This window comes from Narcine bancroftii, chromosome 3 (assembly GCF_036971445.1).
Source record: "Narcine bancroftii isolate sNarBan1 chromosome 3, sNarBan1.hap1, whole genome shotgun sequence".
Taxonomy (NCBI): Eukaryota; Metazoa; Chordata; class Chondrichthyes; order Torpediniformes; family Narcinidae; genus Narcine; species Narcine bancroftii.
In genome coordinates, this window is record NC_091471.1 from 160,373,234 (window position 1) to 160,399,024 (window position 25,791).

A 25,791-nucleotide genomic window follows, 5' to 3' on the forward strand; every position below is an offset into this window, starting at 1 on the left:
CCTCAGTTTTCTTCAGGCTGACTTCCAGGCCAAACATTTTGGCAGTTTCCGCAAAGCAGGACGTCAAGCGCTGAAGAGCTGGCTCTGAATGGGCAACTAAAGCGGCATCGTCTGCAAAGAGTAGTTCACGGACAAGTTTCTCTTGTGTCTTGGTGTGAGCTTGCAGGCGCCTCAGATTGAAGAGACTGCCATCCGTGCGGTACCGGATGTAAACAGCGTCTTCATTCTTCACTACTACCCCTGGAAATGGATTAGAGGCACCCATCCACCACTCTCTGTGTTAAAAGCTTATCTTTGACATCTCCCCTAAACTTTCCTTCATTCACCTTAAACGGACACCCCTTGGTATTTATTATTGTCACACCAGGAGAAAGATGCTGGCTGTACACCTTATCCTTGCCTCTTATAATCTTATACACCTCTATTAAGTAATATTAAGCCAGATGGCATTAACATGAACACAACACCTGATTTTCCGACTGGTCACTCTCCAGATGGATGGCATTAACATCGATTTCTCCAATTTCTGCTAACTTGCTCTCCTTTCTTCCTCCCTTCCCTTCTCCCCTGCCTTACCCTCTGCACTCCACCCCTTCCCTCTCTATACATCTAGCTATCCTTCCTCCCTCTGCTTGTTGCTCTGCCATCCCTCCCTTCTCCACCTATTACCTCCTGCCTTTAGGACCATGCTTCTCCCCACATCTCCTCCACCTTTATCTTTTTGTTTGGACACCTGCCGACATTTTTCCATACCTCAATGGAGGCCTCACACCCAAAATGTCGATTATGTATCTTTAGCTTTGCTACATGAAGGACACCTTTTGAACTTTTGAGTTTCTCCAGCATTGAGTTGTTACTTCTATTAAATAATCTTTTGTTGCTGCAGTGAGAAAAGCCCCAGCTTGGTCAACTTTGCTTCATAGGCCATGTGCAAGCAGCAGAGGTTGAATTGATTTGGAGATCACCTTGGCACAAACAAGTGGACTAAAAGGCCTGTTTCTCTGCTCACAATGAATATCTGTTTCTTTATTCCACTCCTTTTCCTCCCTTCTTGGAGTGTGCGTGTCCTTGCAATGCTGAGCCCTCCTCCCTGATCCCATGCAGAACACCTGGGGAAAGAAACAACTCATGAATGGTTAAAGATCTATAAGATGCTTGCAAGGATCTCATCCACCCCTCCAGCCTAATTTCTGTTTTAGCAGAAATTTACAGCTACCTTGTATTTAATCCCACAAGGAAACTGTAAAGGTCTTAATCTTCAGACATGCAGAAAGGAAATTAAAAATATCACGGATTCTTGAAATTTAATAGGATGAAAAGCTTGCTCTTGTTTCTGCATGCCCCAAGACATAATCTCCTGACTAATTAAGAAATTACATTGTAAAGTCTAAGCCTTATGGTGCGTTTACTGATTTTAGCTTTGAGTAAGCCCAACTTCAGAATTCTAAATGATTAAAAGGCAGAAACTATAGTGATAATGCATTTGAATCTAATGCAAACACATTTTTTCATTGTGCTTGTCTTAATTCTGTGCATTGTCTGAAATTTAAATGAACATTTTTATCTCTCGGAGTATCTTAAAATAAAACCACTGACTTCAAAGATTTAGGCAATTACCTGTACAGGACACAGCAATGACTTAAATTATATCCAAGGGCGGAACTGGCGCAGGTGTTAGGATGGTTGCCAGGACAACACCAGAGGCCTAGGTTCAATTTTTACCTAAGGTTGCTGTCTGTGTTGACTTTTCATGCTCTCTCGGTGACTGAGTGGGATGCGCAGGTTTCCTCCTGCATCTCAAAGTCACATGCATTTGGGCTGCATGGTTAGCGCCACATTATTACAGTGCCAGCACCTGGGTTTGAAACCGCCACTATCTGTGAGGACTTTGTACGTTTTCCCTAGGCCCTCGTGGATTCCCCCCGGGGGCTCTGGTTTCTTCCAATATTCCAAAGATATGTAGGGTTAGACATTTAATGGGTGTACACGAGTGTATTTGGGCGGTGCGGATTCGTGGACAGAAGAGCCTGTTACTGTGCTGTACTATGAATTTAAAATTTAATTGGACTCTGTAAATTACTCTCAGTATATAGGTGAATGGTAGAATCTTGGAGGAGTTGACGGGAATATGGGGGTGATTAAAAGTATGAGATTAATATTGGGTCAGTGTAGTAGGTGGTTGATAGTTGGGGAATGTCTGTTTCCATGAGGTATCTCTCAATGAGATACATTCACAGTGTTATCAGTAGCCTCCATGTTAAAGCCCATTCCCAGTCATGTGGCCTCTCTGAGCAAGACACCCTTCATATGTGTAATCCAGCTGGGTTACTGCTAAACTCAGCTGTGACAGTGGTCTCTGGTTCAGATTCACAGGCCCAAGGCCTCAGCCTAAGCCTTAGGTTGATAGCTACCAGCTTTAAGGAAGCAGGACTTGGGTCCTGGACACTAAATGGCCTGTTCTTCTGCTCACAATGAATATTCTTTATTCCACTCCTTTTCCTCCCTTCCTGGAGTGTGATGCGAGTCCTTGCAATGCTGAGCTCTCCTCCCTGATCCCATGCAGAACACCTGGGGAAAGAAACAACTCATGAATGGTTATGAGTTGGGTACAACAGTGAGGAGGGCCTCCCTCCCAAAAGGCCTCGAGCATTGACATCCTCCTCTACCTTCAGGGATTTGTAACCAAGGCCTGAGGAGGACCATCCATATACAGAGTCCTATGCTCGGGTTCACCACTGATGCACAGGACATCCGGCTATGAAGGTGGCAGAGGCACTTGTGGAGGTGACGGGATCCACTGACACCTGATGTCTCTGAAGGGATGTCTTGTTTGCCTTTCTTGTTTTAACAATGGCACCAGATCACTTGATGATTCTTTGTATGCATCTGCAGGCAGGCACCGGGAAGGTTGTTATCCGTCTTGTGAACAAAACTCAAATCAGAATCTGTTTGTGGGGCTGGATTAACTCTCACCTCCATGATTTCATCTGTGCACATTTTATTCAACCTGCATGACTTCTCTCAGGTTTACCTGTAATGTTGAAGGACAGGGGGATGCATTTGTTCTGTCCACAGCCGGTGGCAGGTTACAAAGCCACTCACTGGCTGAAGAGTGAGGCCAACAGTGAAGCTGGGAGAGGATACTGTTGGGACTAGAAGGACTGAGTTACAAGGAAAGGTTAAACAGGTTAGGACTTTTTGCTCTGGAATGGCAGTGAATGGGGCGGCATGGTTAATATACTGGTTAGTATGACATTATTACAGCACCAGTGACCAAGTTTCGAATCTGGCCCTATCCGTAAAGAGTTTGTATGTTCGCCCTGTGACTGCATGGGTTTTTTGCCCAGTGCTCTGGTTTCCATCACCCTTTTAAACATTCAGGGGTTGTAGATTTACTGTGCTGTACATCTAATTAAAATAAATAAAAATGAGAGGAGTTTTGATAGAGGTATAAAAAATTATGGGTATAGATGGAGTAAATGCAAGCAAGCTTTTTCCACTAAGGTTGGGAGAGACAACTAGAGGGCATGGGTTAAGGATGAAAGGTGAAATGTTTAAGGGGAGTATTGGGGAATGTTTAAGGGACATTTCTTCATGCAGAGAGTGGTGGGAGTGTGGAACAAGCTGCCAGATGAATTGGTAAATGTGGGCTTGATTTTGACATTTATGAAAAATTTGGATAAGTGCACAGATGGGAGGGGCTTAGAGGACTATGGTCTGGGAGAAAGTCACTGGGATTGGGCAGAATAATAATTCTGCAAAGACTAGATGGGCTGATGGGTCTGTTTCTATGTTACATAACCTCCTCTGTGCTGATGAGGCCAAACATTTTGTCATGAGTCTGCATTCCGACCTTATGCAGCACCTGGAGCTCCAGGTTGCTGGCTGTTTCTTCCCCTCCCCTTCCCACACCAACTTGTCTCCACTGCCAGGATGAAGCCAAACACAGATTCAAAGAGCAATGCCTCATATTTGACCCAGGTAGTCTGCAACCCAGCAGTACGAACACTCAATTATCCAATTGCCAGTAACTAGATCCTTTCTTTCTCATGCATCCATCTCATGCTTTCGCATGCATTGTTTGATAAGATGTCTCAGAATAATTAGCAATAAATTACATCAGCCTTTGACATAGTAAAATATACCAAGGGAATTCACTGCAGTTGTGGGCCAGGTTTCAAATAACGACGAGATGGAATTCATGGAAGAGATTGGAAGTCTAGAGGCATGTTGTCAAGATAAAAAAACTTTCTCTCAAATTCAGTAAGGCAAAGGAGATGAACATTGACTTCAGGAGAGGAGGCAAAGTCTATACCCCTGTCCACATCAATGGCGCTGAAATGGAAAGAGTAGATCTCTTCAAGTTCTTTGGACTAAGTATCCCCAATGACCTGACCTGATTATCAAGAAAGCTCACCAACACCTCTACTTTCTTCGGGATCAGGAAAGTTCGGCATATCCTCCTGTCCCTCAACTTCTACAGGTACAGCAATGGGAGCAGACTTGCTGGATGCATCTCAGCGTGGATGGCAGCTCCTCTGCTCAAGGTTGGAAGAAACTGCAGAAGGTGGTGAGTGAACATCACACAATCTTCCCTCCCCTCTGTAGGCTCCATCTACATTTCCTGCCAAACATTCTGAAAGACCCTCGACACGCCATGCACACTCCCTCCTCTCATCGGGGAGAAGTCTCAAGAGTGTGAAATCATGCAGCAACAGATATAAGGATGGTTTCTTCCCCACAGCTACAGGCTCCTGAGTGACCCTCACATCAGTATTATTACCAGGTTGCCCTTGCTTGGCATTAATTGACCTTGTAACTCTATACTCTGTAAATTTGTGCTCTTTTCATGGCTGTCTGAATGATAGAGATAACCTCTTAAACGGCTCTCAGAAGAACCCTTCTGTCTATACTAAAAGAGACAAATAAACTTAAATCAATATGGTCCTCAGCCCAACTCGTCCATTTACACCATCAAATACCTGTCAAACTGATCCCATTCACCAACACTTGGTTCAGAGATTTCCATGTGCTGGTGATTTAATTTAAATTTAGAGGTAACAGGCCCTTCTGACCCACAAGTCCATGACACCCAAATACACCCATGTGATCAATTAACCTACTAGTTCTGCTTGTATTTGGAACAAGGTAAGAAACTGGAACATCCATAGGAACACCTGCGGTCACAGGGAGAATGTATAAACTCCTTACAGATGGCACCAGATTTGACCTGGGTCCCTTGCGCTGTAATAGTTTTGCGCTAACTGCAGTGCTAACCATGCCACCTGAGTGATCATATGAACAACTCTTCTGTGCTGGGAGTTTCTTCCTCTCTGCTCTCAGGCAATATGTTTAAAATCCCATATCACCTTCTTGTCCCCTTATCGTCCGTCTCTAACCCCATATCATCAGTCCTGACTCCATATCACCCACCCCTAACCCCATACCTCTGATATGTCCCCATATCACTCACCTTTAACCCCCATATCAGCATCTCACCCACCCCCAACAAATATCCTGACCCCATATCACCCACCCTGAACCGCATATCATCATCTTGTCCTCATATCACCCGGTTCAGTCCCCTGTGGCTGAAAAAATATTCTTCGTTATATCCCCTCAAACATCTCTCCTTAAACCCACAACCTCTAGCAGAGGTGGAGGGATTGAAATCGAAAGACTGGAGTTGTTTCAACCAATGAAATGGAAGATGAAGTACAATGAACATTTTACAATAAATAGTACAAAACGATTGGTCCAATGGTTCTGGAGCTGATCCCTGTAAAAAGAAATATCATTTTTTTTTCCTCTGGACAATTTCAATGTATTCCAAAATGGAAGAAAGTTGCTCCCTTTGCAGCAAGGAGGTGCTATTTTCGGGAATGATGTAATTATTCTGAAGCAGGTTGCTCAGTGTGAGGGGAGAGATCAGCAAATGCCTCATTTGTTCTGAGACCTGGCAGAGCTCAAGAACACCAGATGGGATGGCGTCATATACTTAGGAAAGAATGTAAGGATAGGTCAGCATGCAGAGCTGGAGCAAGCTGTGTGAGGATATGGTCCTCATCCTCTGTGGTTACATTAGGATCACATCTACTGCTTCCTTGTCATTATAATAATTATTAGTTTGCTTAAGGAAGGGTTGGTCCTGTTTGATGAACACTGGAACCCTCCTGAGGGAAGGACAGAACCTTGGGCATGGATGACAATACTTAGTGTGCCTTGTCCAATCGGATTAGTTGGAATGAGCAATACCATGCGAAGGATGATTGTGCTGCTGTGCGAGATGATTAGAGCATGTTGAACCACACCAGGGGTCCAATAGCTCTGCTTTGGGTGTACAGATCAGCCAATGAAGGTTAGTTCCCTGTGACCTCAGAGGCAGAGAAATGGTGGGATGGCCACTGGGAGCTCCTGAGGGAAGAGGGCGCGGACAGGCCTTGGCATCTGTTAGGAGGAAAGGGCTGACAGTTGATCAGGCAGCAGGAGTCGTGGTGACATGGCCAGTACCTCTGTTCACCAGATGTCAGGGATCCAACAGAGATTAAAGGGAAAGTCCTCAGCAAAGCAGCCAGCTCCATAATACTGCAGGAAGACAGGCAGGATTAACCCTGTCATGCTCACACTTCTGTACCAAGACACGTACCAGACTTTCTTGTTATCAGCTGAGCTTCGGTTGATCTAAGTGTGGCTTATTCTCTTTCCCTCCGTATTCACCACCAGCCAGAGGGTATCGACTCAATTCAGAATTACTTGATAAAACTCTTTGGACAGTAACAGATCCCACATGTACATACAAGTCCAATCAAGATATACCTGAATGCATACAGAAGGTTGTAGGCAGACAACCCACCCAATGTACATGTTGTCCTACACATCACTCATGCACACATAATTAACTCCTCACATCATAAATACAATCACACACACACACACACACACACACACACACACACACACACACACACACACACACACACACACACACAGATCTATTAGGGTATCACTCTTGGTTGTTATATTTCTCTCACATATTGAAACAATTCAATGAGGTGGTTAAGCTGGTTGATGCCAATTAGTTTTGCTTGCCTTTTCCTCTCAATCCAAACAGTTTATATTGGCTAATGGCAGTGTCTTCATAACTGGGAGGACAGCTGGATCATAAGGTGAACAATGAGAAGAAAAACATATAGACATAATTTGTGCTGAGAATTGTTGCTGAGAATTAGGGAAGAGATTAAAGCTGAACCTGGAGACAGAGAATCAGATTGCAGGATGACATCTTATCACCCACTTCTGACCCCATATCACCAAGTCTTGTCGCCATATTATTCACCCCAACCCCATTTCACCCAGTCCTGAACTTATTTCACCCTCTCCAACCATATATTATTCATCTTAACCACATATCACCCAATCTGAACCCATATTCTGACCCCATGTCACCCTACCATAGCGCACAGCACATAATCATGTACTCATATCACCCTTTCCAAACCCAATCCCTAACCCCATATCACCCTCCCAAACCTAACATCACCCAGTCCTGTCTTCATATCACCCTCTTTGACACCATATAACCAACCACTCCTGACCCAATTCCACCCTCCCTGATTCCATATCATTGTCCAAACTCCATATAACCCTCTCTGACCCCATAATCCCTCAGTCTTGACCACATATCAATCAGCCTATAACACATGAAACCAGCCTGAATGCCATACTCAACCCTAACTTTATTTCACACCACTGATACCTTCCTTCTCTTGCATCCTCCTTTGATCACAATATCTCCCTGACCCTCACCCCTGGACAGATGTGAAGAACAGCAGAGCAGCCTCTCCTTCATGGATAGGACAGGAAAAGGCAACCTGAGCCATTGCACTCATAGAAGGTTTACCTTCTCCTGTGGGGCATGAGTTCACTGATAACATGGCAGTACCAGGTGCAGGGTTCTAGGAACACAGCCACTGTTACTTGGTTATGCAATAACAGGTGAAGAGCTTGAAAGATCCACAGTGAGAAGAAAGGACTGAGCCTAAAGCAACATCACCCAGAAGCTGCTGAACCAAACAAATCAGCAGAATCTCCTTCAGCTCCAGACACTGGGCTGTCCCTGTTGCCACAGTGCACAGAACAGGCATTCCCTGCATTTAATCAGGGTTCATATCTTTTTTTTACATCCGGTACCGCACGGATGGCAGTCTCTTCAATCTGAGGCGCCTGCAAGCTCACACCAAGACACAAGAGAAACTTGTCCGTGAACTATTCTTTGCAGACGATGCCGCTTTAGTTGCCCATTCAGAGCCAGCTCTTCAGCGCTTGACGTCCTGTTTTGCGGAAACTGCCAAAATGTTTGGCCTGGAAATCAGCCTGAAGAAAACTGAGGTCCTCCATCAGCCAGCTCCCCACCATGACTACCAGCCCCCCCACATCTCCATCGGGCACACAAAACTCAAAACGGTCAACCAGTTTACCTATCTCGGCTGCACCATTTCATCAGATGCAAGGATCGACAATGAAATAGACAACAGACTCGCCAAGGCAAATAGCGCCTTTGGAAGACTACACAAAAGAGTCTGGAAAAACAACCAACTGAAAAACCTCACAAAGATAAGCGTATACAGAGCGTATGTCATACCCACACTCCTGTTCGGCTCCGAATCATGGGTCCTCTACCGGCACCACCTACGGCTCCTAGAACGCTTCCACCAGCGTTGTCTCCGCTCCATCCTCAACATCCATTGGAGCGCTTTCATCCCTAACGTCGAAGTACTCGAGATGGCAGAGGTCAACAGCATCGAGTCCACGCTGCTGAAGATCCAGCTGCGCTGGATGGGTCACGTCTCCAGAATGGAGGACCATCGCCTTCCCAAAGATCGTGTTATATGGCGAGCTCTCCACTGGCCACCGTGACAGAGGTGCACCAAAGAAAAGGTACAAGGACTGCCTAAAGAAATCTCTTGGTGCCTGCCACATTGACCACCGCCAGTGGGCTGATATCGCCTCAAACCGTGCATCTTGGCGCCTCACAGTTTGGCGGGCAGCAACCTCCTTTGAAGAAGACCGCAGAGCCCACCTCACTGACAAAAGGCAAAGGAGGAAAAACCCAACACCCAACCCCAACCAACCAATTTTCCCCTGCAGCCGCTGCAACCGTGTCTGCCTGTCCCGCATCGGACTTGTCAGCCACAAACAAGCCTGCAGCTGACGTGGACTTTTACCCCCTCCATAAATCTTCGTCCGCGAAGCCAAGCCAAAGATATCCTGAGAACATTGAACATAGAACAAAACAGACAGGCCCTTCAGCCTACTTCCTTTGTGCCTACCACAACCCCAAACTAAACCAATCCCACCAACCAGACATGATCCACATCCCTGCATTTCCTGCCTGTACACATGTGCATCTAAGTTCACTTTAAACATCAATATCACATCTGCACCTACCACCTTCCCTGGCAATGCATTCTGGGCACCTGCACACTCCCTGTGAGAAAACAAATGACCCCATAGAACTATATGTGCACAATTCAATTTCTCTGAAAATCAGTCAGAAAATCTGCTTCTACAGTTACCCATACTCACACCCTCACATCTGTGATTCCTTCATTGAATATTCACCTTAATTACCCATAATTAAACTAATAGGAATATTTAAAACATCCACTTGTTGATGAATACCATGAATGGATATTTTTATTACCATTTGAAAAATGCTTCAACAAATATTTGAGAGAATTTGTGCAGAGACCAATTTCCATAAATTCGGTGACCTATAACGTGGGGAGATGTGATGCATGGCTGCAGCAGCAAGCTGACACAAAAAGCGAGACTGTTCAACAGGCTCTATTCTGTTAAAAGCCTCTGCTACAGTGGTAACTCCTGAGTGACTGCTTGGGAGGGGCCAGCTCAAGATTATATCCAGGGCAGTTGATTGACAGCCGACCGGGTGGAGTTAGGTCTATTCAGGTCGGCTGATTGACAGCTGGCCAGGTGTGGTCTGTCCTCCGGTTATCTTCCGGAGATCACCCCCTGTAATAGGCTAGTGGTGTATCACCACAGGAGCCTTAGTACAGCTGAGGGGTGGGGGTGGGGGGGAAGGGGAGAGGGGATGAGAACACAGGGCACATACTGCAATACTGAAACTGTGCTTATTGATAGAGGAATGGCTGGCTACCATCAGCCTGAATGTAAACTGCTCAGAGCTGCTGACTAGAGAACCAATAACAAGTTGTGGCCAACCAGCAGAGGAGGCAATAGTGACCACAGGACCCTAGATGCATTCCATGTCCCCTCACCACTGAATAGATTTATTTATTGTTATGTATACTGAGATACAATTAAAAGTTTTGTTTTTCATGCCATCTAGGCAAGTCAACCCATACTTAACTACAGCAGGTAGGGCAATAATAAAACAGAAGTGTAGATTGCAGTGTTACAGTAAGTAAGACTGTACAGTGAGGTGTTACATGTGCGAAACAGAAAAAATACAGTTTAATAATTCAAGTATTACATAGAAAATATTAATATTTATTAAAGCTGGAAAGAGTTAGTGGCTTCCTTCAATTAAGGAGGGAGGAGGGAGAGTGGGGTGCAATTGGAAAGTGGCCCACTTGAACTCTCTCCATCTTCTATGAGCCAGTCAACAGCCAACATATAAATGGTCCTGAGGTCTGGTGACAGTGGGAGGAAAATCTCAATAATGCCCTTTGGTCTGTGAAGGAAGCCTGACATCCTGGTGAACATGCCGGTCTTTGGACAGATGAAGTTCATGGTGGTCTCAGGAGAAAGACCAAGGTAAGTGGATGAAATCACCACCATTTGACCTTCAGATGGTTGTTTCGCTACTCAACCTTTGACATATAAACTGACCTCACGTCCCCTACCAAGTAACCATTGCACCCCACCTGACCTCACGGTGTGAATTCTAACTGGGGCCCACATGTTGGAGCCTTCACCAACAATCATTTAATTTTAGTCAACACCAGTCAAGCCTGAAGAAAGAACAATGTAATTGTTCTTAAAAAAAAAGCTTATAAAATAATTTTATTCAAAAAGAATGCTTGAGGGAACATTTATACAGGATAAAAAAGATTACATATTTGTTATTCAGGTTTTCCAAATGACCTTTATATGGCTGCAGGCGACACGTTTTATCACAATCCCATTCAAGCTGTAGTGCCTTGTAATATTAAGAATTGTTTTAATATGGTACATTTCACCCAATGCAGTGACAAGATCCTGAGCACAGGGTTGGTTTGAGGAGGTGTCAGTCTTTGATCCTTGGTACTGTAACACAATCACCAATGTTACCTGCTATTTATCAATGCATTTAATTGCTGTTGCACAGCAATGTATTGAAGTGTTCCTGCATGTCTGATTTTAACTGCTTTTATGTTTTAGTAGTGATAAATTGTCCTCGTCCTATGTCTAGAACTTCTCTCTTTTCTACCTCTTTCTCCATTATGATTTTACTTCAGTCCTAGCTGAGTCATAAAGTAATAATTCAAGGACTACATTTTGTCTCTTTTGAAAGCTCTGGGTCACTCTCCTTTTGCAACATTCAAGATGTGGTTGAATCTGCATCTCAAATAAACTCAGCTGTGGTCTCTAACCTTTGGCTCCTTGACATATCACAAAATCCATCAATTTCAACCATCGATATACTTTGTGACTGAACACAAGCAGCCCTGTGGAGTCAAAGAAAAGCCTTGGAGAATCTAGCCTATCATGCTGTCTGAAAATGCTATGCATTTCAATACATGGAAATTACATTTAGTTTAACTAGACAGATGCTCATACAACAAATCTTGCAGTATTGACAATTGGTCATTAGGTCCAGTCACAGGAAACAGTGTTGCAGGGAGCACAATCTGTGAAAGATGGTGTTAAAGGAGAATAACCTGTGAAAACGGTGTTACAGGGAGAACAACCAGCGAGGGATGGGGTTACAGGGAGAACAATCTGCAGAGGACAGGGTTACAGGGAGAACAAATGGTGAGGGATGGAGTTACAGGGAGAACAACTTGTGCTGACAATGTAACATTGTGGTGGTACACCACTGGGCTACTGCAGGGGGCAACACCTGTACCTGCAGGAGTGTAAGGAGACAGGACAACACGTGGCCAGCTGTCAATCAGTCGGCTTGAAGTGATCAAGCCCCACCTGTTCAGGTGTCAATCACACTCTGGGATATAAGCCTGCACCGGCCTCCCGAAGCTCATTCAGAGTTACTGCAGCTACAGCCAACCTGGCTCTGTGGAAGTCTTTGTGGATTGAAGCCTGTTGTACAGTCTTTACCTTGTGTGTACCTGATTCTGGCTAACAGCGCACCACAATTTAATCCACAAAATTTCCCACGGCTGCCATGGAAAAACTCCTGAACACAGGGAGCCTCAAAGTTGACCCACGCCATCTGAAAGCTCAGACACACTTCGAGATCTGGCAGCACGCTGTTGAAGCAATCATCAAGGCACACGAAGGCGGCATCCTGGCTCAGATCGGAAGAGGTTGGTCCTACTCTGGTCAAAGCTGGGTCCCCGCGCCTTCCAGGCAACCAAAGGCTGCTATGGACACTCTCGAGAACTTGTACAAGCCCCCCATGAATGGGGTCTGTGTAAGATAACTCCTCGACACCCAAGCCCAGCAACCCGGGGAGATAGCTGAGTCTTACCTGGGACACCTGTAAGAGTTGGCCCGACCATGTCTGGCTGAACCTGGGGTAGGTGCAGAGGAGGTCGAGAAGCTGATCCGGGACACCTTCGTCTGAGGGCTACGCTCGAGGGCCATCCGGTAGAAGCTGCTGGAATACAATATCTACGCTCTAACCAAGACAGTGGAAGTGGTCCAAACCCTGGAAGCGGCAGCCCCGCACATTGAAGCCTTTGTTTCCAAGATCCCCCAGGCTCCCTCATGGCCCTCTCACACTGCAGCTGCAGCCCCAGACCGAGCTTGGGAGGAAAACGTCGCTGCAGCAGGCTCCCAGCGCCACTGTAATTATTGTGGGTCCTAGTGTGGGTTAGACTGATGATCATGCCAAAACTGCCCGGCTAGGAACCAGTATTGTTCCTGATGTGGCAAGAAAGGCCACTTCGCTAAAGTGTGCCTCTCAAAACCAGCCGACACCTTCCCACTTCCCCCGCGGACCCCTCCACGTGTACATGCTGGGCGGCGCCATTGTCCCCTCTATGACTTCTTCCTTTCCCAACCTCGATGGTGCAACATCTGGCCCTGCCATCGACTGTCGCAGCATGTGCCCCGAGCACCTGGACCAGTCCCTGCCCTTGCCAGTGCCGCTCGCCAAGAACTACAGTGACGTCATTTCCGGCTCACGGCATGACGTCACTTCTGGCTGATGTAATGACATCATTACCGCTGGCCGTGACGACATCATTTCCCCGGCACAACGAACATGGCTGGGGAAGGAGGCCAGCCACACAGCGGGCCCCCACATGCCACTGCCATCTTGGGCCAGGCAGCAGCTGACACGGAGGGCCCCCGACAACATTGAGAACGATGTGGTCAACACTGGCGGTGACCAGGCCACCCTACCGATGCTCCCCATGCCTCCGGATGCCATAAATCACTGCACACAACTGGAGAGTAACAACTCCGACTTCGAGATGGTCCTGGCCGCCACCACGCTGACCAGGGACATCCCTCACGACCTTGGGCGCTCAATGATGGACGTGCAAGTCAACAGGCAGTCAGCGACTGGAATGTCCCTCCCAGCATGACTCACGTCCCCAGGACCGATGCTCCTGCGTAAGCACGTATGGACACACAAGGCTGAAGCCCTGGTCGAGCAGGTCTTCCTCCTACATGCAAATCACAATCACGCCTATGTTAGGTTCAGCAGTGGCAGGGAGGACACTGTCTCAACCAGGGACCTGGCACCAGCAGGTGCACCCACCACACTACGCCATCCTCCAGCCCAGGACGATGCTGACTGGGCATACATCCCTATCCCCAGGCGGCTATGGGGCACACAGGACCTCCTTGACCACCAGGGGCCCGCTTCAGCCCTGGGAAACAAACCTTCCCCCTCACCCATCCAATACGACCCTCATACATCGACCCCGGCCCCCCCCTCTGCGCGGCACCACACCAGTCACACGGACCCCTGCCGCCAGTCTCCCCACTTCCCCTCCGACCAGTGACCAAGAGCCAGTCCTACAACGGTCACAGAGACCCCAGCGGCCGCTGGACCGTCTCAACCTGTAAATATTGTATGTGTATAGGGGGTACAATTCCTTGTTACTGGGCCCCCCGGGACAATTTTAAAGAAGTGGGTGAATGCGGTGGTACACCACCGGTCTACTGCAGGGGGCAACACCTGTACTTGCAGGAGTGTAAGGGGACAGGACAACACCTGGCTGGCTATCAATCAGTTGGCCTGAGGTCGCGTATCAAACACCCTCCGGGATATAAGCCTGCACCGGGCTCTCGAAGCTCACTCAGAGTTAGTGCAGCTACAGCCACCCTGGCTCTGTGGAAGTCTTTGTGTTGTACGGTCTTTATCTTGTGTGTGTCTGATTCTGGCTAACAGCGCACCACAAACATTGAGAAAAACCGGTGAGGGATGAGGTTACAGGGAGAACAACCTGTGAGGGATGAGGTTACACATGGAGAGCAACCTGTGCTGACGGTGTTACAGAGAGTGCAACATATGAGGGACAGTGTTACAGGGAGCACAACCTGTGTAGATGGTGTTCCACGGAGAATCATTGCCAAGGGATGAGGTTACAGGGAGAACAACATGTGTCAACGGTGTTACAGAGAGAACAACCGTCGAGGGATGGGGTTACAGGGAGAACAACCAATGAGGGACATGGTTAGATGGACCACAACCTAGAAAGGGGCAATTTTACAGGGAGTACAGTCTGTGAGAAACAGTCACAGGACATGAATACTGTCCATGACTCTGGTGTCAATGAGTGGGAATTATTAAAGAAAAGAGGAATAAGCTTAAAGCTTTTACTCTCAACATTCAACTCATATATTAGTATGAAGAGAACCAGGGAGAGTTGGGGGGGAGGGTAGTTGGGGACAGTTCAGGAGGTAGCACTGAGTACAAAATCATCAATGATCTTAGCAGTACTGGGGGCAGGGGGAGGGGGGAACTGTATTGCCTATTCTTGCTGTAACATCTTACATTCTAACCACATGTGGGTTACAGAATGGCTTTACATCACACAAGGAGTTGATAGAGAAATGATAGCTCAGTCTATGAAAGACCAATAATATTCAATCTCCCAAAGGTTAACCCCTCATCAGTCAGTCTAGTGAACTATGCACCGAGCTGTCACATTTTGTTTGATAACCCTCCTGCCAGGTGCCCAGGGAAATTTTATATATCAAAGGTCTTATATAAATACAAGTAGTTTTCACAGAGTAAGCATACAGGGATTAAAGCAGAAAATGCTGAGGATTTTAGCAGGGAGAGAAATGATGAACGCTTCAAGTCAATGATCTTTCATCTGAGTGCACTGGAGAGAAGACACGTTTTAAATTTGCAAAGAGTGGGAGGAGTGGAGAAAAATGTGTCAGTGATATGGTTGAAACTAATCTTGCCCAGGTGACCTATTGCTTTTGATGATGCCTACAGGTGGGCAAAAGGCCATAGATTACAGCTGATCCATCTGGAGGAAGTGTAAATCATGGATGAGGGCTGTGGGGAGTTACATAAAAATATAAACACGATAGATTGGATATGTAAGGTGTAAAGTCTAAGGAGAGGGTTAGATTGTTCACATTCTTGGGCATCCATATTCTCTCCTGGAGTCAGTACATTGAGGCCACCGTGATGAAGTCACTCCATGCTTCTACTTTCTAAGAAGATTTGGCATGACGTTGGATATTCAAATTTCAAATTTAGACATACAGCACGGTAACAGGCCATTTTGGCCCACGAGTCAATGCCACCCAATTACACCCAATTAACACACCCCTGATATGTTTCTGAAGAGTGAGAGGAAACCAGAGCCCATGGAGTACAGAAGTATGGGATTCGAACCCTGGTCTTAACTGCTGGTGCTGTAAAAGCGATGCACTAACCACTACACCAACCGTGCTCATAGGATATTCTATTGAATTTTCACAGATGCACTGTGGAAAGTATACTGATTGGTTGCATCCCAATCTGGTTTAGGAATTTGAAAGGAAACTGAGGGGCATGTTGGATATATGGAATGAGCTTCCAGAGGAAGTGGGCTTGGCACAGTTACAACATTTAAAGGACATTTAGACAGGTTCATGCATAGACTAGAGGGAAATGGGCCAAACGCAATCAAATGGGGCTAATTTATGTAGATGATTTGATCAGCATGAATGAGATGGGTTCAAGGGTCCGTTTCCTTGCTGCACATCTCAGTGATTCTGTAAGGGAATTCCCTAAGTTCTGACTATAACTTTCCAATCCATTCTGGTTTCAAAAGTAGTTCCAGTGGATGCAACAATTGCTAATACTGCTCGTGATAAAAGGCAGATAGAAATAAACGGTGAAATTACAGGCCATTTTGTTTATTTTTAGCGGTGGGAAAATTATTGGAATACAATCTCAGGGACATTTTCAGGCTTTGTTAGAAAGGTACAGATTAATTGGAAGACTCAGTTGGGATGTTGGCTGGGTAGCTTTTCAACAAGAACTTGGAGGGAGCTTGGAGTATATGTGCAGTGGTAGTGGACAGGTCAATAAAGTGACCAACATAATGTATGAGGTGCTTTCCATTATCAGCCTTGTTCAGAATTGAAGATCAATGAGATCCTGATGGATTTGTAGACAACACCACTCAGGCCTCCACTTGAGTACTACAGTTCTGGCCAACATTTTACAGGAATGAAACAATTGCAATGGAGAGGTGCAGAGGAACTCCTAGTTCAAGTTCAGGTTTATGTTGCAAACATGCAATGAGTGAGGTTGTTTTGTGACACATAATAAAAGAATTAAAACAGGACAGAAGTGCACAGTTACACAGTGAGATCAATTGGAAAGGAGTAAAAGCAACATAATTTTACTATTTGGGGGCTTATGAACAAACCTAATAATGGCGGGAAAGAAGCTATCCTTGAATCTGCTGGTGCGATAATCAATTTTTAAATATTTAATCTTGGAAAGGAATTAGATATATAGAAGATTAGTTATGAAGGAAGAAATTTAATGTCATTTGAACAACTAAAAAGTAAATATGGGATACAAAATAATACATTTTTTTGTTACTATCAATTAAAGGCTTATTTTAGAGACAAATTTCAAATTACCAAAATGTGGTGATGTGGAAATGTTAACTCACAATAGACATATAAAGAAATTTATTTCAGCTATATACATTTTATTGCAGAAGAGGACTTCCAAACAGGGGATACATAAGTCCAGACACAGATGGGAGACAGATTTTAATAATAATATTGATGAATGGGGTGGGGGGGGGGGCGTGATGGCATAGGGAGAAGACATGGAAAACACCTCTCCTGGCAGAATTAATTAATATCTGATTTTTATTTTTTTTAAGTTTAAGTAATTTTAAAAATTTCCTAGAGGTCTCAAAAGATGGCTACAAAAAAATTCAGAACACATACTGCAAAAAAATCACCTATAACTGAAATTACTTTGATGGAAGAAACTGGGCCTAACTTGAAGACTCAACCTCTGATCCTGGTTCCTCTCCAGCCCTGACCATTGAAGGCTCCGCGAGTAAGAATTCAGGCTCCAGCGCCACCTTCTCAGGGAGCTGGGGAAGATGGCACTGGAGCACGGAAGGAAACTATGGAGGTGATTGTAGAAACAACGCACATGCGTGGAACTTCACGTATGCGCTCTACGGAAGTGATCGAGTCAGAGTCTGTGGACCCAATTCCCTCAGTGATTGCAGGTCAAACAAGGGCGAAGCCCTTGGCATCTTCAACGGAAGAAGAAGAAAAAGATCCTGGAGTAGAAGAAGAAAGTCTTCTGCCATAGCCACAAGGAGAGGAATCAGAAGAAGAGGGAGGAGATCAATATATTCAAGGTAAAATGAGTGCATATTGTTACCCTGAAACCTCTTGACCCAAAGATTTTTGATAAGACTTTTGAAAAAATGGATTCAATTAGTCAAAAGATTGATGCAAATTTTGCTGAAGAGGAAGCAATTTTACTAATCAATTGGGAACTATTAGAGAAGAAATTATTGTAATTAAGACAGATATGGCAAAATGTAATAAAACTGTTGACAAAATTTAAAGTTCAAAAATTTGAAGAATATTTCCAGGAATGTCATATGGAGGTGGAAGAATATAAAGATACAGCTAATAAGATTGAAGATTCTTTTATGGCGTGGGAAGTTCAGAAGAAAGATTTATTGCAGAAAGTTGATGTTGGAAAATCAGAGTAGAGAAATAATGTAAAAATTGTTGGTTTCCCCGAGGACTTTGAAGGCAATAACCCAGTAAATTTTTTTCAAAATTGTCTGTGTGAAATTTTGGGACCAGAGAATTTTCCAAATGGTTTGAAACTTGATAGAGCACATAGAGCTCTAAGGAAAAAACCGTATCCAGGACAACTGCCAAGCTCTGTTTTGATTAAATGTCTATGTTACCAAGATAAAGAAATTATTTTAAAAATGTCAGTTCAAAAAGCCAGAGAACAACAAAGTCCTTTAGTGATTCAGAATAATAGCGTATTTTTTTAATGTGGATTTGAATAATGAAATTGTCAAAGGAAGAAAAGAATTTAATCCAGCTATATCAGTTTTGTGCAAAAAGGGATATAAATTCACTTTTCGATACCCAGCAGTCCTTAAAGTTTTTTACAGACAATATTAAGCTCAATTTTTTTGCTAATGAGTCTAAAGCTTTGGAATTTGCCAATTCATTACCTAATATTAAGGAGATTGGAAGGCAAACTGGTGCATCTCAACATGAATGGGGTCAAGAAAAATCGAAAGGAGTGACTTCACCTGGAGGACAGCCGATTGAGGCTCAATTTGAAATTGATGATGATTGAGTTAACAGAGACCTTGAAGAAGCTAATCATACTTGACTGATTGAAATGTATTTTTTATATTCTGTCTGGGGGAGGCCGATTCTCTTTTTTTCCACTTTCCTCTTCTGAGGCCTTGTGCCACTTCTCGTTATTAAGGGAGTTAGCGCTAACCTAATCAGCGCTTTTGGGTTATTACATTTTTTTTTCCTTTTGGGGTTTCTTATTTTCTATTTTGGAGATGGTATGTTTTGAAAATTGGCTGTGGAGCTGGGATGACCTGGGGTGGAGAGGAGAGTTGAATATTTTTAAAATTGAAATATGGCAATACAGGGTTTGAATTACATAACACTAAATGTGAATGGTTCAATTATCCAATTAGAAGGAAGAGAGTTTTAGCTCATATTAAGTAGTTGAAAGTAGACATTGGTTTTTACAAGAAACTCATTTAACAGAGAAAGAATATCAAAAGTTAAAGAAGGAATGGTTTGGTCAACTTATAGCTTAATCTTTTAATTCTAAAGCATGAGGAGTCACTATTTTAATTAATAAAAATTTGCCATTTAAATTACAATCAACACTTATTGATCATTTTGGTAGATGTAAAATAATAATTGGTGGAGACTTTAATTGTTGTTTGGATCCAATTTTAGATAAATCTACAAAATCTTTAACAAAAACAAAAATGGCTAAAAGAATATTATTATTAATGGAAGAATGAAATTTGGTAGATATTTGGAGAAAATTGAATCCAAGAGAGAGAGATTATTCATTTTATTGTCATCAATTTGACTCTTATTCTAGAATAGATTTTCTTCTTAATTTCAGCTAATTTACAAGGAAGGATTGAGTATGTGCAATATAAACCTAGAATTGTATCCAATCTTTTACCATTATTGATGTCATGTTCAAATTCTGATAGAATTGAAACAGTTTATAGAGAAGATTTAACTCTTTGTTATTAAGAAATGTAGAATTTTGTGATTTAAAGAAAAGTCAAATACAGATATATTTAGATACAAATCTTAATTCAGTTGATAATAAATTGGTTTTATGGGATGCATTAAAAGCTTATCTAAGAGGCCAAATAATAAGGTATTTGATTAAAATTAAGAAAAGATATCTTAAGGAAATAGATAAATTAGAGAAGGGAATTCTGATTTTGGAAAAAAAAATTACAAAAATCCATCTGAAAAAAGGCTAGAATTGATAAATAAAAAAATGCATTATAATTCAATTCAGACTTAGAGGACTGAGAAATTAATTGATGGAACTAAACAAAAATATTATGAATTAGGAAAAAGAGCACATAAGTTTTAGCTTGGGAATTGAAAATGGAGCAAGCATCAAGGGTTATTAATGCTGTCAAGAAGAATTCAAAAATTACTTATAAACCACAGGATAAAACTATTCTTTTAGAGAGTATTATACTAAGTTATATTTATCTCAATAATGAAGAATATATTAATGATTTTTTTTTTATAGAAGCTTCAACTTCCATCTTTGAATTGCCAAGCTCGGAAAGATTTAGATTCTCCATTTACATGGAAAAAAGTTATTAAGGCTTTAAATTCTAAGCAAAACGGGAAATCTCCTGGTGAAGATGGGTTTACGTCTGAATTTTATAAAAAAATTTAAAGATTTATTGATGCCTTTATTAATGAAACTATTAAAACAAGCGTCTATAACTTGTTATTTACCCGAATTTTAAAAAAATGCTGTAATAACAGTAATACCTAAGGAAGATAAAGATTTATTAAAAACTGAGTCTTCTAGACCTTTTCTTTGGCTTGGCTTCGCGGACGAAGATTTATGGAGGGGGTAAAAAGTCCACGTCAGCTGCAGGCTCGTTTGTGGCTGACAAGTCCGATGCGGGACAGGCAGACACGATTGCAGCGGTTGCAGGGGAAAATTGGTTGGTTGGGGTTGGGTGTTGGGTTTTTCCTCCTTTGCCTTTTGTCAGTGAGGTGGGCTCTGGGGTCTTCTTCAAAGGAGGTTGCTGCCCGCCAAACTGTGAGGCGCCAAGATGCACGGTTTGAGGCGTTATCAGCCCACTGGCGGTGGTCAATGTGGCAGGCACCAAGAGATTTCTTTAGGCAGTCCTTGTACCTTTTCTTTGGTGCACCTCTGTCACGGTGGCCAGTGGAGAGCTCGCCATATAACACGATCTTGGGAAGGCGATGGTCCTCCATTCTGGAGACGTGACCCATCCAGCGCAGCTGGATCTTCAGCAGCGTGGACTCGATGCTGTCGACCTCTGCCATCTCGAGTACTTTGACGTTAGGGGTGTAAGCACTCCAATGGATGTTGAGGATGGAGCGGAGACAACGCTGGTGGAAGCGTTCTAGGAGCCGTAGGTGGTGCCGGTAGAGGACCCATGATTCTGAGCCGAACAGGAGTTTGGGTATGACAACGGCTCTGTATACGCTTATCTTTGTGAGGTTTTTCAGTTGGTTGTTTTTCCAGACTCTTTTGTGTAGTCTTCCAAAGGCGCTATTTGCCTTGGCGAGTCTGTTGTCTATCTCATTATCGATCCTTGCATCTGATGAAATGGTGCAGCCGAGATAGGTAAACTGGTTGACCGTTTTGAGTTTTGTGTGCCCGATGGAGATGTGGGGGGGCTGGTAGTCATGGTGGGGAGCTGGCTGATGGAGGACCTCAGTTTTCTTCAGGCTGACTTCCAGGCAAAACATTTTGGCAGTTTCCGCAAAGCAGGACGTCAAGCGCTGAAGAGCTGGCTCTGAATGGGCAACTAAAGCGGCATCATCTGCAAAGAGTAGTTCACGGACAAGTTTCTCTTGTGTCTTGGTGTGAGCTTGCAGGCGCCTCAGATTGAAGAGACTGCCATCCGTGCGGTACCGGATGTAAACAGCGTCTTCATTGTTGGGGTCTTTCATGGCTTGGTTCAGCATCATGCTGAAGAAGATTGAAAAGAGGGTTGGTGCGAGAACACAGCCTTGCTTCACGCCATTGTTAATGGAGAAGGGTTCAGAGAGCTCATTTCTGTATCTGACCCGACCTTGTTGGTTTTCGTGCAGTTGGATAATCATGTTGAGGAACTTTGGGGGACATCCGATGCGCTCGAGTATTTGCCAAAGCCCTTTCCTGCTCACGGTGTCGAAGGCTTTGGTGAGGTCAACAAAGGTGATGTAGAGTCCTTTGTTTTGTTCTCTGCACTCTTCTTGGAGCTGTCTGAGGGCAAAGACCATGACAGTGGTTCCTCTGTTTGCGCGAAAGCCGCACTGTGATTCTGGGAGAATATTCTCGGCGACACTAGGTATTATTCTATTTAGTAGAATCCTAGCGAAGATTTTGCCTGCAATGGAGAGCAACGTGATTCCCCTGTAGTTTGAGCAGTCTGATTTCTTGCCTTTGTTTTTGTACAGGGTGATGATGGTGGCATCACGAAGATCCTGAGGCAGTTTACCTTGGTCCCAACAAAGCTTGAAAAACTCATGCAGTTTGGCATGCAGAGTTTTGCCGCCAGCCTTCCAGACTTCTGGGGGGATTCCATCCATACCTGCTGCTTTGCCACTTTTCAGTTGTTCGATTGCCTTATATGTCTCATCCAGGGTGGGAACCTCATCCAGCTCTAGCCTTAGGGGCTGTAAAGGGAGCTGGAGCAGGGCGGAATCTTGGACTGAGCGGTTGGCACTGAAAAGAGATTGGAAGTGTTCTGACCATCGGTTGAGGATGGAATTATTAAATGTTGATTATAAAATTGTTGCTAAAGTTTTGGCTGTTAGAGTAAATGTATATTTACCAGAGTTGGTCCATTTAGATCAATTTGGAGTTATTAAGAAAAGATATTCTGCTGATAATATAGCTAAATTAATTAGCTTAATACATATTTCTCAGAGACAATCAGATTTAGCATTAGTTTTATCTTTAGATGCAGAAAAGGCTTTTGACAGATTAGAATGGAATTATTTATTTAAGTGTTTATAAAAATTTCAATTTGGGTCAAAATTTATGAATTGGATTAAAGCTTTATATCGAAATCCTTTGATAAGTAGTTATCAATGGACAACTTTCTTCTTTATCATGATCGGCTAGACAAGGTTGTCCTTTATCTCCTGCACTATTTGTTTTAGCAATTGAACCATTGGCACAATCAATAAGATAAGATGCCGGAATTAAAGTGAATAAAGAGGAGTATAAAATTAGTTTGTTTGCAGATGACCTATTGTTTTATATAACAGATCCTGAAAATTCTTTAGTTTCTTTATATAAAAAGTTTCAAGATTATGGGGAAATATCTGGTTATAAAATTAATTGAGATAAAAATGAAGTTATGTCATTAGAAGAAGGAGATTATGATCATTGTAACTGTGTAGCTCAATTTAGGTGGATATATAATACGATTAAATATTTAGGTATTAGAATTGATAACAATTTAGATAGTTTGTATGTTAAATTATATTCCATTATTTTATAAAATTGAAGATGATTTAAATAGGTGGAATGATTTATCTATTATTTTAATAGGCAGTGTGAATTGTATTAAAATGAATATTTTTCCAAGGATTCATTATCTTTCTCAATCTATTCCTTGTTTAGTACCTTAAATTTTTTTTAAAGACCTTAACTTAAGTGTAAGGAAATTTTTATGGAAGGGGAAAATGAATAGGGTATCTTTGGAGAAATTAGTTTGGAAACTTGAATTAGGTGGTTTACAATTTCCACATTTTCAGAATTATTATAACGCTGCACAATTGAAACTTATTAATACAATGTTTGATTTAAATAAATCTTCTATTTGGGTGAATATAGAGTTAGATAAAATTTATGAGAAGTCTATGTCAGAATTTATTTATAAATGTAATTCAAAATTGTTAATTGATAAGAATCCACCAATTTTGAAACATTTAATTGAAATATGGAATAAAATTGATTATCAGATATGTGGAAAGGGAAAGATCTCAGTGAAAATGCTTCTATATCAAAATATTTTTTTTCCTTTTACTGTAAATAATCAGTTTTTTAAGATATGGAATCAATTGGGGATTTAAAAAGTTGAAGATTATTTTGAAGCAGGGAAGTTTTTACTTTTCAATTGAATGATGGAGAGGTTTCAAGTTCCCAGTAATACATTTTATTTGGAATTATCAGGTTAAAGCTTTTATAGGAAAAATTAGGCCATAGATTAAAATTACCTAGGCATTCTAGTTTAAAATTATTGCTCACTAAGTAAGAAATAAATAAATTTATTTCTGAGATGTATAAGATATTACAAAAATAAAATGCCTGTTGAATTTTCATAAATCAAGAATGAAATGTTAACTTGATTTAAATAGAAAGATAGAAGAAAATGTTTGGATAAACTTATGAAAGGATAGTATCACTAAGGTTATAAATGTAAGATATATATTAGTAAAATATAATTTTTCACATCAATTGTATTAACTCCTCAGAAATAAAATAAATTTTAATTCCTCAGATTTATGTTTTAGATGTGGACAAGAAATAGGTACTTTTTTTCATTCGACTTGAACTTGTTTTAAGGTTCAGAATTTTTGGTTACAAGTTAAATTGTTTTTGGAGCGAGTATTAAAAATAAGTTTATAATTTTATCCAATGTTATTTTTATTAGGAGACATTAAGTCAATTGCTTTAGGATTGAGATTGACTCTGAATCAAATTGAATTTTTACGTTTGGCTCTGGCTGTTTCTAAACAATGTTTGGCTAGTACTTGTAAATCTGATTTATTTTTAGGAATGCAAAGATGGCATAGTGAAATGAAATCCTGTATTCCTCTAGAAAAGATAACGTATAATTTGAGGGATAAATATCATTTATTTGTAAAAGTATGGAGCCCATATTTAAAAACTCTTGGTATTAAAATTTAATCTCCTGGTCTGTTCTGGTTGACGTCTGGGTCTCCGCAGCTAAAAAGTTGACCATTGTTGTTCTTAGTGGTGGGTAGGGGAGGATGGAGGGTGTTAGCTGGGTGGATGAGGGAGGTTGGAGGGAATTTTATTCAATTATATAATGTTTGTATCAATATGTTATAATTAATGTCATATAATTTAAAATTATAAATAAAATATTTAAAAAAATTGATGAACAAAATTGGTCAGAGTTATGTCGCGATAATATAGACAAACACTATAAATGTTTGTTACAGATTAGTTCAATATAATTTTTTACAACAATTATATCTCACACCACAGAAATTAAATAGATTGAAATCAGTGTTTTAGATGTGGCCAAGAGATAGATACCTTTTTACATTCAACTTGCTCCGGCCCTGAAGTGAGATCCTTTTTGTTTAATATGGCAACTTTTTTAGAACAGGTTACAGGAATTAAATTCCCACAAAACCCAATGTTATTTTTATGAGGTAATATTGAATGGATGAGACCAAAATTGAAGTGATCTATATACCAAAAAGAATTTGTAAAGATTGTATTGGCAGTAGCAATAAAATGTATAGCAGTAACATGGAAATTGAATACCCATTTAGGCATGGAGCGATGGAATGCAGAAAAGCCAAACTGTGTTCCTCTTGAGAAGATAACTCATAATTTTAGAAATAAATATTATGTATTTTTTTTAAATTTGGCATCCACATTTACAAATTGTGGGAATTAATTTATAGATGTTTCCCTAAACTTTGAAACCTCATTCAACTCCTTGGAAGTATAGTGACAGAATATAGATATGTTTTTTTGAGATAAATTGGGGCAGGGTTTTTAGTGTAGGTCACATACAAATACTTTAAAACAGATCTTATTTAAAATACTGGAGCTCTGCTAATGCTAGACATATCCGCCCCAGAGCCTTTGCAAAAGCTTTGGAGAGTACCCAAGAGACTTCACTAATGGATTGTTGT

The 25,791-nt window shown here is 42.2% G+C and overlaps 1 protein-coding gene across 4 annotated transcripts in view; it reads left to right on the forward strand.

Moving 5' to 3' along the window:
* Positions 1 to 25,791, forward strand: part of stpg2 (sperm-tail PG-rich repeat containing 2) — a 715,538-nt gene that overhangs the window by 662,818 nt on the left and 26,929 nt on the right. For 2 of the 4 annotated variants that reach the window (XR_011353872.1, XR_011353875.1), the window contains one exon: positions 10,723 to 10,797. The exons of 1 other annotated variant lie outside the window; for it this stretch is intronic. The gene's annotated coding sequence lies outside the window, so the exon portion shown is untranslated. Of the gene's footprint in view, positions 1 to 10,722; positions 10,798 to 20,440; positions 20,553 to 25,791 lie in introns of those variants that run through there. One more of the 4 variants, XR_011353876.1, reaches the window with a different exon arrangement.